The sequence below is a fragment of the Gigantopelta aegis genome, unplaced genomic scaffold, assembly GCF_016097555.1.
Source record: "Gigantopelta aegis isolate Gae_Host unplaced genomic scaffold, Gae_host_genome ctg5337_pilon_pilon, whole genome shotgun sequence".
Lineage (NCBI taxonomy): Eukaryota > Metazoa > Mollusca > Gastropoda > Neomphalida > Peltospiridae > Gigantopelta > Gigantopelta aegis.
In genome coordinates this window covers 6,212-23,881 of record NW_024534356.1, presented here as the reverse complement: position 1 = coordinate 23,881, position 17,670 = coordinate 6,212, and the positions used below count along the sequence as shown (strand labels likewise).

Below are 17,670 nucleotides of genomic sequence, written 5' to 3'. Positions count from 1 at the left end.
TGACTAACGTCATTGGCAAATTTTCGATCATTTTTTCTATTGCTGTTCCCATAATTCATTAGGACATACTGATCAAGAAATTCCCAAAGAAATTTGGGAGACAACCAACCTGTCTATATTACCCCAAAGGTTTAGAGAGAATTAGCATTTAGATGTTTAACTTAGTGGACTTGGGAACAACTTTTGAATTGTTAATTGATTCTCCTTGAAGAGCCTAGAAGATTTTTTTGTAAGGTTTTAAAAAGAATAGTACAGTTTAAATAATTATTAATGAATAGCTATTTTAAAAAAATTTTAATTCATGTTTATTGTTAAAAGCAAGAAGCCAAAATCCTCTTGAAGAAAACTTTGCACAAAAAACAACCAAATTTCGTGGAATTTGCATTTAAATCTTTTGAAAAAGTTTAAAAGAATAATTTATTTAAACTTATCAATTTAACTTATCAAATTAATGCTGAAATCTGGCTTTTGAAATCAATTGGAAGACCAAAAAAAATAAAATATAAATAATATGTTCTTAAAGAAACTAGGTGTTCTACTTTCTGAAAAACTTTAAATTCTTTTAAAACAATACTTTTGTCCTATTAAAAAAATTAACAACAATTAAAAATTCTTTTTAGATTTTACCTTAGAACTTGTTAGATAATGTTTCAAACCTTAAAGTTAATAACTTTTTGGAGTCTCAAAAAATACTCTTATTTTGTGCCAATTTTCCTCCTTTTTACTTTCTTTCAGATTCCAATTAACTTTTAAAAATTACATTGTCATTTCTGAGGAATTCTAAATAAAAATTAAAAACAAATATAAAATTTTAATAAGAAATAAACCCGCTTAATATTTTGCACCACTTTGTAAATTATCAAGAAAATGATAAAACATACACAAATTAATACCCTAAAGCAAATGAAGGATACAAAATTTTTATTAAGAATTCCAGGTCTTGAAAATGTGGCAGGTTGTTAATCAGATATTTATTTCCCGGAATATTTTTTTAATTCAATTTAAATGTTGATGATTTAGTTATATTCTTTGTTTAATTGTACAAAACATCATTTGAAGTATTTTAATACAAATTAAAAAAACAATATACCTTTTGAATTTGGGGAAAAAGAAACCAATTTAAGGCGGGACAAATAATGTTTTACCCCTGTTCCAATTACTATATGGTGATAATCCCCCCAAATAAATTTAAATAGGTTATTTTAGCAAAAATTTACCTATTTTACCCTTTTCCAAGAATTGACCCGAAAGGCATAACACCTTAAGGATATAACTTTGAATGCTTGATCTTTGAATTAAGCCCATCTCTTTAATCACTGGATCAATCAAATATACCTTGAGAGTGTCAGACCAATCAACTTCAGACAAATTTTTACAATAGTCAATCATGGAATGACTAAATTGCCCTCTATAGATTAAATATTTTAGCGCGTTTTTTTCTTTCTCCTCAATGTTTCCACTTTTTCTTTAGTTTTTTTCAATACTCATCACGATGAGTAGGAGGGTAAGGATTTTAAGCTTTCAGGAGGTTGATAAGACTCTGAGATAGCTCAGTATCAACATGATCAATTGTTGATGTGCTCACTAGAGTTAACATGAGAGTATGAAGACTTTGAGGAGTTTTCAACAGTTGAGAATGGCCACTACAATATATTCTCCATCTTCCATTAATAAAGTAGAGGATTGACAGAGAGATCTTCAGCTAGATTAGTAACAGCATAAGAACTGATGCACATGGTATAAAGCTTGTAACACTGTTGAAATTGAATCTGTCACCAGAGTCAATAAAGTAGAGCCATTCTGTGTGAGTGAGCTTAAACCTTTTTTTGAAAGCTTCATTAACGATTTCTGACAGGGTGCTTAGCTGCAGCTTTCATTTATTGTTGGGCATGATTAGAGGCTCTAATGGACATAATAGGTGAAGCTAAGTAGCAGTGATTATTGATAATGGAAGCTGGATTTTGGTTTAATACTACTGACAATGGCTTCTGGTGACTAAGTACTAAGGAATGGTTTAGTGGTAGTACTGGGTAACGCAAATCTTGTGAAGATCTTGCTTTAATCAGTGACATCTAAACTTCATTGGCAAATTTTTCGATCATTTTATCATCGACTAGTCCCAGCAATAATTCAGTTGACCTACGGACTCATAGAGAATTCTCCATAGAATTGTGGAGACTCAACAAACTGTGCTGATATATTTCAAGGTGAGAGAGAATTAGACATTTGGCTGATGTTTTACCAATCTAGCTGGACCTTGGACAAAACTTTGAATAATGGTTTCAATCGTTCCTCCTTGAAGAGCACTTGAAGATTTTTTGATCTCAAGTGTTTGTAAAGAAGCATACAGATGAATAATTATCATGCAATAGCTACTTATTAAAATTGTATGTACAGTTTTCATGCTTAGAAAACTCTAAGTGAAGCCTATATAATCTTTCATGTGACACCTTATTAGCTCCTAAGTAATGAAGTGACCTCATCCTGAAACCTATACATACAAAAAATAAAAACATACCAAGTTCGTGAATCATTGACATTTAAAGAACAACGATTCTTGCGAAAAAGTTTAAACCCAGAAATATTATATCTATATATAACAAGACTCAAGACCTTATTTTTTTCAATTCTAAGAGTCTGAACCAGCTGGCTTGTGTAAATCAATTGCAAATGATTCTATAACGTAAAATAATATCATTATGATCGATATATTAAGAGAAAATAGTTTATCTACCTTCTCTGAAAAGGCTGGTAATCTTTTAAAAAACAGAGACTTTTTGATCCTATTTAAAAATAATTACCGCAAAATAATTAAACATATCATTTTTAGCATTGACCTTTGAAGAACTTATTTCTAGATAATGTTAAAAAGCCTTAATGTCAATATTCCTTATTGCTGATGTTAAATAAATAGCCATCTTTAGTTTTGTAGCCAAATCTTCTCCTCTTCTTTAGACTTGTCTTTCAGATGCTTTTCTAATATTTACAACTAGTATACATTTTACATTTCGTGAGAATTCTAAAAGAAACTAAAAAATAGGGATTTGAAAGACATGCATATCCACAGCTTCAATAGTTGCAGCCACTTGTAATATTATCAAAGAACCATGACTAGGAATATCAATACACCAATATAATACCCTGATAACAATGAAGAATACAATACATTTTATATTAAAGATTTACATGGCTCTTGAATAATGTGGATGGGTGTTATATCAAGCTATTTATTCCATGGAATATCTATTATTTATAGACTCAATTGGACAGGTGGTGATTATGATATACTAGTTCTATTGTTTTACCTGTGACAACAAGTATGAAGTATTATTATAATACAAATAATAAACAAAACAATAATACCATTTGATAGCATTGAGGTAGAATAGAGAACACATTTAAGGACTGACAAAACATGGTCTTGCCTACACCACTGTCTCCATTACTAATATGGGTGTGGTAAATCCTAAATAACAGTTAATATTACCAGTCATATTTGAGTTATAAGAAATAATAATACCTTTTTGTAGCATTGCGTCTTCAATGATATTTGTAAGACCTTTTAAATGAAAGGGTATACAAACTAATGAGTAATGATAGAGAACCTCGTTAACACAAAGTTATAGTGTTTCAAAAAGTATGTCAATATTATCTTACGTCAAGCTATGTCTCAAAATGATATGTCATATATAAACCAAATTTCCTTTCCTGTCCCTGTATAACTTGTTTCCCTTTCATGCTTAGATTGTTGTTACAACCAAATGAAACTCTGTATTGTTCAGAACGCTTCTAGAGGGGACAATAATAGACTATATACTTGAAAAGACACGACGTACTATAAAGAAGTGACCCGTCAGTCAGTATTTCAAATGTGTCATTGTTCAGGAATTCATAAGTCAATATGACACCGAAAATGATGTGAAATTCTTTTTAACAAAATGTCACACTGGTTGCTAAACATTTTTAAAAAGAATATGTTCCATACTTTTAGTGGAAATGTTTCTTTTTAATACCAAATTCAACCGTTATGCAATCTGATTAATTGGCAGTAAGAGCAAATATAGACAATTCTTTGATATCAAATCATCAATATGCAAAATGCTCTATGACATGTGATAAAAAGTGATAAACCATAACCAATTCAATAAGAGAATGTCACTTACACCAGCACTCAAGTTATATGGATTATTAGATGGTGCATTTTACTGAGTGAAACTTGAATTCATGCATTTCAAACAGAATATTTTTGCTTGAATATCAACTTCCTAATCTATAAAATATCAAGAATTAGTAATTTCAAAAAATGTCACATGTCATAAAATTCATAAATGCCGACAGAATTCAATTTTGAAGTCACAAATATAATTTGTAACGGTCACACCCAAAGATAATAAGTCTACATAACAGACATACATAATAAATACAGACATAAATAACATACAAATACATACTATTCATAAATAATTATATTATATATATATATATATATTATATATAATATATATCATATATCTATATATCATGATAATATTCAAGACCACAATATGGTATGGAGATGTCAGTTCTATATCACATGTAGAGACTAATGGCAGATTAATATGTGAAAAAGTGTACACACCTAAATTCTCTTCATTACAGGAAAGCAGGAGGGGTTTAGAAGACAGTGATGACAAACTTTATCAATTGTCATATCGGCACAAAGTCTATAAGGGTTATAACCAGGCCAACATGAGAATTTACAATACTATGTACAGCCACTATATATGATGGAGCAACATTAGCAGGTTATTATAATGAATCTCTAAGTAAGAATCTCCCAAACTCAGGATTTTGTTAGACATATTACCATCAAGTGATATCTTTCCTAATTCTCTTTAGTAGTCGGTTGTATCCCGTTTGATTTAGTAACACCGAATTATTATCTACTTAGGGAATATTTAAGAAATAACACTAAATGGGGATAGATAGTGATAGATACAGGTCATGTAGTCTATACTATCTATGGTCATGGACACCTTGCCTATGACCACACCCACTACATTGCAACAGCAGGCCACACCCCTACATTCTCAAAAAATAATGCTTACCAAAGCATGTCTTGCACATTTGGACCCTACTAATGTTCCACAGTTTACTCATACCCTAATTCGCAATGATCTGTGTTCTCTTTTTGACGCACCGACCTCTAAAACTACTGCCTCATTATTTCTATCAATACTCAGATACAAACAAGAGCGGTGGCCTTCCTTAAGTACTAAAAGGAAAAGATCAGAGATTTCAAAGCTAACATGATCCCTACTTCACAGCCGCAACCAACCACTTTGGTCGTGTGTATTGTTAATTATAACAGAAAAAAGTTAATAATTGGTTCTCATTTTCTACGGTTTGCAACTCAATGGTTAAGATAATGATATAGACTCGAACCACATTATAGAAACACCACAAACCACACATACACATATTGTGATTGGAATTCTATTTGATGGCGAATTCATATGTTTTGAGCATGAGTAACTACAGTTGTGGAGCGATGGTAATAGATGATTTTCCAAACCAACATCTCCAGCAACAATAATCTTTATTGATTTAAGATGTCGTGTCAATATAAAATACAATCCTTGTAAACTTTATGGAGGATAAAAATGAACGTACATAATCCAATATTAGTCGTTCTTTTTCTATCAAAAAAAAGGAAAACTGTCATGTGATGATCATTATACACATACAACAATCTACAGATGTCTCATCACTAACAGTCACCAATACATATGTTTTACAAATAAAGTTTTTATTTTTAATAACTGCACAAATTCTTATTAATAATAAACCAATAAGCGAATAATGTTACAATAGAATCTACTAATAAATACAAAATACAAACAATAATATTAATAAAACCATATATTGTCTATATTATCACATTGTATAAGACTGATAATAAAAATAGTAATAATAATGAGAACAATAATGCATTATTAATAATCACTAGTTAATAAATAATGGAACAGTCACGCCTATAAAGACATACAAGTGTAAACGGGTGTGGAGGGAAGGGTGTGTCAAAAGGTGTGGAATGAAATTGGTTGTGCTCGGATCTCTATAACCCCCTCATCAGATGAATAAAACTATTCTAATTGCCTTGGAGGGTACTCAAAAGTGGGAGTGTCTCAGGTCTTCTCTCAACAAATCTACATAATATTATAAAGTTTCTCTGGCCAATTTGTGGAGAAGGGGGGCATACGATATCATTGGTGTAGGCTTCGAGTGTATGTGCATTTGTCATTCCGGATAAGGAAAGGCCATAGGTAACAATCTCACATAGACAATTACCATATGACCAGACGTCAGTTTGATTGCAATCTGTGGACATAGCTGCTTCGGTGCTGTCCATTTGATAGGAAGTTAGCACAGTGTGTGCTTAATAAAATATCTTCATCAATTACACGACAAGACCAAGAATTCTGCTACTTTACTATATGTGCATCCTACTAAGATATTACGGGCTGCAGAGCACGAGGGATGTAGTTTGAGACTCCAAATAGCATTCTGCAAGCTACCTGTGCTGCAGTCAATAGCTGTGGTGCGTAGGCCCGCCATAGATCGGAGATAATCATGGAGAGCCACCGTGTTTCATAAGTTCTGTAACAATATCTAGGTTTCATATTCGTTGCAAACAGCATATAACTGATTAAATTGGGGAGACGAAGTCTCTATCAATGAGGCTTCTTTAAGAATCATGTGGTGACAGTCCCTGGTGGAACGTTTCACAGTTAGCAGAGTGGTTACCATTACACATGCTTCCCACCTTCTCCAAAGCCCGCCCCCAAAGGACGACCTTTGTTAGTTCGGTCGATCAATTTCCCATTCTTAGTAGCTTTATGGTGATGAGACCAGCTGTTGTGGTTTGGGGTTCGATAACAAGGTGCACGAGTGACAAACAGGAGTCCATCTGCTTCTTGGTAGTATGAAACCAGTTCTGAAATAGAATAAGGTAGCTTTCTAGTGATAAAGAAGGAGCCGTATTCTAGACGTTTAATTTTAAATGGCGGACTTCTCATGATCACGAATTGATAGCGGGGAAATCCAGGAGTGGTCTCACTGTATCGATGAGATAAGCACAGGTTGAGTGACAGGAAGTTGAAGAAGTTTCAGCATCAACTCTCTTATTTTACAAAATACCATCTATAGATCACAAAGGAATGTGCTATTTCCTTGTACACGAATTAATAAATAATAATCCCTTAAATAAGATATGTAATTAGAGGTTTAACTAGTAAATGGAAATAATATAAAGAAAAATAAAGCAAATTCAAAAGTAGTTGTGTCGGAGTAAAGGTGTAAAATAAACTCAATTGTTAAGTATCTACACAGAGGATGTCCGTAATAACGTAAGCTATTTTTAGATATGAACTCTTGGTAAAGTACTAGAAAAATTACATCTCACATTCTGTGGTACAAGATTCAAGTATTAAAATACTCACTATACAGTACCCACATATATAACTATGGACGTTATGACAACCAAATGGAATTACCCGTTTGTGTAAAGTTAACATACCACAGCCATATAAGTTATCAACCACATCACCTGGATATGTTCCTATATAAGACACAATCCTAAATAGTAATTGTTTGGCTGTACAAAATAATTACATGCCAACTAACTAGCCATATCTAGATAATAATTATTATGTTGATCGGTATAACATACAATGCACAAATATTTGACATATAAGAGGTAGTGATGTAGTGACTAGTCAATGATGAAACTAAAAGTGGGCTGCTATCGTAGGATGTTAAGACTGTGGCTGAGATTTTTGGGAGAAAGTAACAATGTGTATATATACCGTTTACAATAAACAAAGTCGAAATTAAGGACAAACATTCTGATGTTAGACCCAATAATAAAATAATACTATTACATGTTATTACAACTCAATAATATATAAGTGACATAAATATATAAGGATAGGAAGTTTCTAAAGGGTTTTAAATGATCATGCAGTCCCGGTTAACAGATGTCCTCGTGTGTTAGGTCAACACAATAACTTTAAATTATATAACAAGATCTTCCCCACCATTTGATGTGAAGGATACAAAATATACATATGTACACTTACATAAAACCTAGATACCTACTAAAAAGATGGGTACTACATAAGGTAGGTGTGTATAAATATGCCATGAATCACACACTAGACAAGGTATCATGTTTGCATGGTAGCATTGTAGATATGGATAGTTTTGAAAGCCGTGTTCAAAGTTGTAGCTCCATTTAGTCAATTTGATTTCAGAAGTGTATTACTTTCCTTCATAAAAAATATAAAAGAATCTTGTTTCAAATTTAGTCAGATGGTCTTGACAATGTTTTGACTCACCCATATTGATTCAAGTAACAGCTTAAATAATTTAAGGGAAAAGTTATAAAAACATACAGAATGGTTGGGTATATTGTAGCCAAACCATACTAGATAATATTAGTCTGTGGATAAAATGCACACACAATATATGTGGCAACATAATATAATCATATAAACCAGAGACCTATACAGAATAATACATTAAAATATAGTATCAAAAAGCTAATAATATTCATTGGTTGAGAAAATTAACACGAGACAGACAGACAGGAAAAATTTGATAAAATAGGTATGGCTATGTTTTATCTTTTAAAAGATGATGTCAACATCTAGTAGGGGGTAGTAAATGCTGGTGTATGTTATTAGTTTCCAAAGTTTTCGGATCACGATTCCACCTTCAGTAGCTGTGTAGAACTCTTCTAGGCGCCAACTGAAGTGACTCAAAGGTAGGTCTGTTGGCTGGCTCTCCCTCCGCACTCTACTAAACATGGTAGCCTCCTTAGGGAATTTGTGGGCAGCCCATGCGAATCCCTGAGGAAGTTCTCTAAAATTCAGCATTGTCATACCAGGATATGGAAAGCGACCATAAGTAAGATTCGCGTATAAGACAATAAAATGACCAAATGTCAGATTGATTGGTAATCTGTTATTATAAAGCTGCTTCAGGTGCAGCTCCATTTTATAGGGAACTTAGCACCAGTCTGTGCCTCATAAATCTCTCATCAATCCAAGAGCAAGACCAAAATATGCTACTTTTACACTAGTGATCCACCTACTAGAATTACGAGCTGCAAGATCTCGATGATGTAGTCTGAGTCTCAAATATGCCCTTCTGAGCTACTGAGCTGAACATATCCTACGTTGATTTTGTGAAGAGAGGTCCCTTCCGAAGTACTCCAGAAAAATACCATATTTCATGCGCTCGGTGATGATGAAATATGGTTCTTCTCTAGTACATACGCTCAACTGGATCAACTTGGATGAAGTAGTGTCTTCATTAGAGAGCCTCTTGTAAGAACTCCTGGGAACATAGTACCTGTTTTCAAGGTTTTCACAGCAACTCAGTAGTACCATTCCATAGTCCTTCCCACACGTAACCGTTGCCCTGCCCCTAAGCGGACGTAACAGACGATCTGTGCCGATCAATTCCCACTCTCATTAGCTTGCTTTGAAAGGCCACAGTTTGAGGTTTCTCAAAAGAAAGACAAGGATATTAGCTCAATACACAGGCCTCAGCTTGAATCTGATAATATTGAATTAACTCTGGAATAGTGCAAACTGAACCGACGAGTGACAAAGACTGATCCCATTTTCAAGGTCGCGGATTTTATAATGACGCACTCGATCTGTATCTCTTACAGATGTGAGTAGTATCATGGAGTTGTCTCATGTCCCGACTAGGTAAGAAGCATCTGAGTAAAGGCATCATGAGTGCTTCCGGCAAATCTTTAATCTGCCAAAATACCCCCACCCCCCCCCTCCACCCCATAAGGCAAGAGAGAAAAAAAACGAAGCTGTAAAAGCCGAAGCAAACACCCAAGAACATAAAACAATATTAAAACAAATGAAATTATTATTACTAGCTCGTAGTTGTTAGTATGTTCTGGCTAAAAAAGAAAGCGGATTTCGTTTACATGGGTTCAATTTGGCGTGCACACCTGAGAATATAAAAAGTTAAGAAAAGATTGGTCGGGTCACATGACATTACATAACAACAATCTAATTATCAGTACAAAAAACAGAATACTTCAATTTACAAAACACAACAAAAAGGCCGAGTCAAACGGCTTATAGTAGATCACATTGTAATTGGCGTTTATTTAAGTTTAAAACAACAATGGCATTTGACAACTTCAAAAATCTTTCAAAAAACTCCTAGAATATAATATTACATGTACCATCCCTATATACATGAGCACGAGGAGGAATGAGAGGGGTCTGAAAATAAACACAACATTAATTGTGAAACATCAAAGTAAAAAGCCATACCTAAGTGCTACAAACCACCCACAACAAAAGCACACTAAAGTTTCGTAATAACGTGATAATCGTGGCAGGCTTCTCTTTTAGAGTATGGCAACCAGTCATTACTATTGACATTATACAGGGTGAATATAAGTAATACGCACTCTTAAAATCAATTAGTTTAATTGTCTAAACTATAAAGAGTCTAAAACACAATATGTCAAACAGATAAGATTAAAGCCAGCTTGGAAGGTACAGAAAAGATTTGTGGAATAAGCTGGAGAGTGCAACATCAAGACTAGGTATTAGTCTAAGATTATCAGGGGCTATATCTACAGTAGATATAGTAGAATTGGTCTTGTTGAATAATTCTAGTTCTTGTAAGTGGAAGCATATAAATACATACACAGGATGAATAGTAAAGGACTACAAGTGTGTGGTAGGAGCGTACTGGTAATGTTTGAGACAATTCTGATGCAAATGTCTAGAGACATCTCTGATCTCACATAGGATGATTACACAATTTATAACAACCATTTTCCGTTGTCTGTAAAGTTTATAGTGTTCATATAACCACCACATAAAAGTAAAGGCAGGCGGATACTTCATGTATATAATATAACCACAGCTCCAATACAAATAATTCAAATTTTGTCAAGTCCTTTACAATAGTAAATACCACTACAAACAAATTTCTTGTCATAGACAAAACACAACTTACTCAATTACAGTGTAGCTATAATTTGCAAACATACACGTAAGGTAACTGAAATATTGCCACGTCAAAAGAACGCCACTAAAAAAGCTATGACTTATATACACTACCTCAAAAATCCCTTTTAAATAAAAGAAGCACCAGAGATATTTGCCTGGTTTAATATTTCATACACAAGTTAAGTGTAGCACCAGTGACCGCTATGCCTGCCCACTTACACACACACCCACACACAACACACACACACACCACAACTTACTGTGCAGTGAACCTTACAAAAATAAAACATGCATTATTTAACATGTAAACAGCATGACGATTGAAACATAAACTTTTAAAAGGAAAAAAACTATTTAAACATTAAGGTAGATGATACTATGTAGACAACAAAAAATTGGACATTGTTTTTGCAAATGGTCTTCCTTGGTTTTTAAAACTACCAATTGGCGAGCAAAAGCTATGCTTTTTATGATTCATTATTTTACAGCAATAGAACACAAAAACTTGTAACAGTAAATAATATCCTTCAACGAAGGACAAACATTATAATGGCATGTGCATAATGACAGTTTGTTATTACTGTCTCAGAGAATTCCAATTGGGTGCTAAAATATTCGGTCACTGGAATTCAACAGAAAAATATGACATGTTTAGTCTAATGTGAGATAAAACACAACTAAAAAGCACTAAAATCATAAAGGCCTACATTAACAAGCACAAACAGAATTTGTCTTCTTACCAAGTAACCCATAACCACAACTTCATACAGTCTCATACAAAACCGAAAACATTCACTCATATATAAGCTTTCACAGCCCAGTATATAATGAACATTCCCAATACAGGATTAAATCTACACACAGGAAACCACAAAATGAATCATTCCCATTGTAAAAAGACTATTCACCGTCTAAGTACATAATTACATATACCTCCTCTTCACTTACTCTTCAGCATCAAAGATATCATTCAGCGACATGATTACTAGGGATGTTACCCTTCTTTGCCAGTGTCTTACTACGAGACAAACACACCAAATCTCCTTCATCAGTACTAAGTATAATGAGCAAAGTCACATGGAGGACACAAGGAGGAGGATTAAATAAAAATTAAAGAAGTCACATAAACAGATATAGTAAAAAAGAAATAAACCAATGAGAAACTATTAGGAGATACAGTACACACATGTAATAAGTAAAATTAAAAAAAAATAACAACAATCTTATATTTCTTTAAAAAGGCATGTTATTATAGCTGTACAATTATAGAGTGATGAAGGTTAATTTAACATTATTCTTTAAATATATATACAATACTATGGTGTGTTTTATTATGTTCAAAGATTTTCTTTACCATTTTTTGAAAGACAAATCATTCATATGGTCTACTATCAATAATCATATTTTCCAACAAACACTGGGTAAATTTGGTTCTGGTCTATCTTACCATAGGTCCTGGAGGAGGGAGCTACAGCTCTATCAAAGAGAAGAGAGGAATGAACCCTTAATGATGTTGTCCATGGCTTTCCTTACTTTACCTGAAACGGAGGATGCCACCTGGTTGAGATGGTAGGGTTGTTGGAAGGCAATCATAGGCTGCCCGGCCACGGTGGAGGGTACCCTGGTCCGGCGGGGTTGAGGGAATCCTGTTGCTGGGCTGGATGTGAGCTGGATGCTTTTTAGATGGCCATCTTTCGTTGGTGTGCTAATACACCCATCCTTTAATTCTTTATAAAGCGACTTTGTCTCGCAATTCTTCAGTTGTAATTTGAGGATTCTACGAAGTTTAAGGGATATTGCAGAGAAGGAAAAATGTAGTTATTTAAAGCAATGGGTCGCACTACTAAACCACTCTCCTCCCAAATCAAAACAGCGGGAACCAAAAGGAAGCCCTGCCCTTTTTCATCACCGCAAATACCTAATATTCAACTAAAATAAATAATTTTAGTACACAGTCCGTGAATTAAAATATTCTGGTACTCTTCAAAGTCATTAAAAATTAATTGCTAAGTATTGAGCCCACTCATTTTATCGGTTCACGTATTGGGATGTGATCAATTAAATTATTAATTATTAATTATATGAAAATATTCTTATAGAGGTTATAAACTTGAGTCAGCGGTTCAGATGGTAACACAAATTATGTGTTATTAGAGAAAAAAACACACTATGTTTCAAAGCCAATATGCTACTTCCTTAGAAAAAAAGACAACAGAGTGGATTGCGTGAGACACCCATTCAAATTTATGAAATAGTTGTCTGCCAGCAGAAGTGATATAAATGTTCAAAACCAGCTGAGATATTGAATGTCAATTTTGTATTGTCTAGTGTGATATATGCCAAGTATTCTAATTAGCTTTATATAGGAATACTATATTCTTCTTGGTAGTATAAAACTCTTCTAGACACTTCTGAAGTGATTTAACGTTGGTCTCTTTGGCTGGATCACGACCTCCAGACGCTAACATAAGATCCATGAGTCCTTTAGGACAATTAGCTGGGGAAGTCATACGGATATTCCCTGTGCAAACTTTTTTAATTGATTTACAGGCTAGCCAGGATACGGAGTACGACCATAAGTAATGATCTCATATAAGAACAATGCCAAAGGAACAGACGTCAGATTTGATCGTTGTAAATTGGTTAATATAAAAAATACTTTCAGGTTGCAGCCCATTTTAATTTTCTGTGAAATAATGATTTGTTCATTGAAGATATTTTCATCAATTCCACCGAAAAGACCAAAATCTGATATTTACACATCATGTGCTCACTTACTAAAACATGACAAGCTGCTAGATCATGATGGATCGTAGTCTGAGATTCCAAATATGCCATCCTGTAGCTATCTGGGACTGGCACATATCAATAAGTTGTGCGGTTGAAGTGAATGTCTCTCTATTAGAAAGATCGCCGCAAGCTACCATTCATTCAGAAATCTATGATGAATAAAATTGGTTAGTCTTTAGTGCATACAGCATACAACGGATCAAATTTGATGTTTGTAATTCTTCATTAAAGGCTCCTCTCGTTAAGAACTCCTGTGGTGACAACCATACATGTTTCAATGTTTTCACAGCAACTGTAGTAGTACCTATTCCATACGTCCTTCCCACACTTCACAAATAGGCCTGACCCTAAGCGACGGATCAGACGAATCTGCCAACGAGCAATCTCCCACTCTTCAGTAGCTTGCTTTAAAAGTTCCAACAGTTTGGGTTTCTCAATGAGAAAACAAGGATATCTTAATTCAACACACCAGGCCTCAGCTTGAATCTGATAATATTGAATTAACTCAGAAATAGGTTTCAAACTGGACAACGATGAGTGATAAAAAATAAACCATTACTCAAGTTCTGAATTTTATAATGATTCACTGAATCTGTAATCTCTTACGGATAGGGAGTAGTCTCCTGGAGTTGTCTCACTGTCTCTTACTAGGTAAGAAGAAATACTGATTAAAAGGCCATCTGAGGTTGTTTCTGCAGGCACCATATCGGTTAATTTTCCCAAAATACCAGCTTGAACAAGAGAGATAGGGAGGGAGAGAGAGAGGGATGAGAAGAGAGAGAGAGAGAGAGGAGAAGGAGAGAGGAGAGAGAGAGAGAGAGAGGAGAGAGAGAGATGAGAAGACGAGAAGCGAGAGAGGACAGATCATGCCAGAGTTTGGGATATATTTGAGTCAAGGGACAAAGCATTAGGATGTAACCTTTAATAGTAACTGATAAACATTTCCAAACATGGTTCTATCATCGGAACAGAACTAACTCATAGAAAGAAGCATTATTGGTAATCATTTCTTTCTAAGCTATATATATAGATAGTACCACTGTCTATATGTGGACTTAAAATATCATAGATATTTTAACAACATGACAAAGGATAAAATGAAATAACAGACACTATCATACACCAACGTCAGAGTTTCCAGTTCTGTTTACCTCAGCTATGTCAACCAAATTAATGTTTTCTAATAAAGTGTTATTTATTTGTACAAGTAATCAATAACCAAAAACTTTGTTTGTTTTCTGTCTTAAATGTTAATCTACTATACAATAACTTACTAGTCAAATCATAGAGAAATAGTCACTATAAACAGTGAAGCATTATAAGTAATATATACCAAATAGTGCTAAATTATCATAATTTGCCTTTGTGTAGTTTTTACAAAACAAAATTCAACAAATGACATATATGCATACCCGTATTCAATCAATTAATGATATGTCACCAATACGCTCACAATTTAAGTAAGAAAACATAGATGTAAATACATATTCAGGTATCACTCACTATCAGACAAATTGTTTAGTAAAGCCACACAAAGAAGACTTATGTGGCAAATTTTTGTGGAGCAACTGTAACTTTGAAGTAATAAGTAAAATTTGAAAATAAACCCTACAGCTTGTGTTGACCATTGTTATACTATAAAAATTTACCAGACAATTTATCTGGAGAATATTTATTCATAAATATAGTTAATGCATTTTTATTGTTTATACTTACTCTTCCAGCATCAAGTCTCTTCCATTTAGGCAACATAATTACATAGGGACATTACCCTTCTTTGCTAGTGGTTTCTTACTACAAGCAAACCACCAGTTTTCATCATCAGTATTAATGATATATAAAAGGTCACCTGAAAGAAAATTAATAAAACAGATAGACATTAATTAATTTACAATATTTCTAAAGTGTGGCTATACCTCACTGCATGACAAAGTAGATTTCATACCAGACCCTTAGATATTTAATTTTAATAATTCACACATGCAGAAATTAAGTCAGATTTTTCAATCTAGCTACCATGGTAATCATAGTATGTACTAACTGAACAGTATACTGACCTTTTTTGAAACATAAATCATTATCTGTTTGACTATAGCATAATCATATTTCCCAACAAACACAGGATAATTTAGTCAACAGTTCTGGAAGGGGGACTACAGCTGAAAGCTCTGAAATCTGCTGAGAAATCATATCCAGTGTGGTGTGCTAAAGGTTTTTTAGTCTTGTTCTCTGTCATTTTAGTGTTACTGAGCCCATACTTTAATTCTTTGAAAGGAGAGATTGCTGTTCAACGCTGCTGATAGAAAGGTCAGCCATAGTACCACTTAAAATCTATTTTAATAAGGTCAAGGTTCAGGTGTAATCATTTCCAGAGGAAGTCCACTACAGTTATGATCTATGCTGATAGCCTGTGGTGAATCAAGTGATATTTGTCAGTGGATTTGACTCTAAGTTGAATTGTTCTCCTCATACAGTGTCCCGTCTGCTCTTGATACATGGATCAACCAACTAAAGAAATGCAAGTCAATACACACACACACACACACACACCACTTTTAATGATACTTACAATTCTTTCTCTTGTATAAAATTTTTTAAAATTTTGTCAAATTTTGTCAATCTTATATAGTTGAGAAAAAAATGAAAACATTAAGTCTCATCAGTTTTTTGAGTCTCCAAATTATACTGTTAATTCAATCTTTTAAAATAGATGTACATTAATAACATTGAATAAACTCAAATAATCTGTTTATCATGTACCTGTTAAGTCATTGTTGGAAAATTCATCACTCTATAGAGAAGAACAGTTAGGTGAGAATGGAAAGTACATTAATAGCAAAATACAATCAATGTTAGGGAAGTCAAACAAAGATCTATCACAAGAACAATATAGAAAATTGAATAAATTTCAGCTGACTGAGGTCAAAATATTGTCTAGTCTACATTCATTAATCAGTATAAATAAGATGGTCTGGGGTCAGTTTCCTATTGCAGTACAACAATTATTTTCATAAGGCAAATCACAAATGTTATAGTTCACTTCTTTCCCATTGTTCTATGAGACTATCACATTATAAGTCACTGTAAATACTACATATCATGATACATCACATAAATGGCTCAATTATGATGACGTAATAATAATGTAACCACAATAATTCTTTTCCCATTACAATTTTTCTCAAACAAAAGATAGAAAATCATTTAAATTAAAATAGTATCATTACACACTGTCAAAAATTTCAATGTAAATAAAAATTAATATGACCTGGTCAAAAGTGTCTGAATTAATATATTTAGAATAAACACCTGGTTTGATTTAAAAATTGTAAAATTTCCATTGCAGTTTGTTTTTTACCGACAATCTTACTCTCTAGTGCTGAGATAACTGTACTCCAGTTACAGGATGGGTCGTTCATCAAACCAACTCTGCAACATGTCTGCAAGTTTTAAATGCCTCACTTAATTGACTATATCGTAATGACTGTAACTTCCCATTAGATACTTTTAATACAATACCAATATTCTCCATACATCGATACATCAGCTAACAGGTTTCCTAGATCATGTTTATCAGTATCTTGTTTAATACTTTACTAAGATCCATTCATTACCTAATAATCAAAACTAACTACACAGATATGTAACTTGTACGGCTTACCAGTTAATATTTTACATGACTCCTTTTTACACACAATGCTTGGACTTCATTTACTAGTAATTAAAAACATATATGTCATTTCTGTTATTATAACATAATTTACTTACCATGAGCAGATCAAACCAAGACAACAAGGATGAGAATTGTTTTCTGGAGTATGTTTGTATGAAAACTTGTTTA

The 17,670-nt window shown here is 33.4% G+C and overlaps 1 pseudogene; it reads right to left on the bottom strand.

Annotated features, from left to right (window-relative positions):
- Window positions 1–8,669: 8,669 nt before the first annotated feature.
- LOC121366329 lies at window positions 8,670–14,534 on the bottom strand (annotated as a pseudogene).
- Between the last annotated feature and the right edge of the window lie 3,136 nt (window positions 14,535–17,670).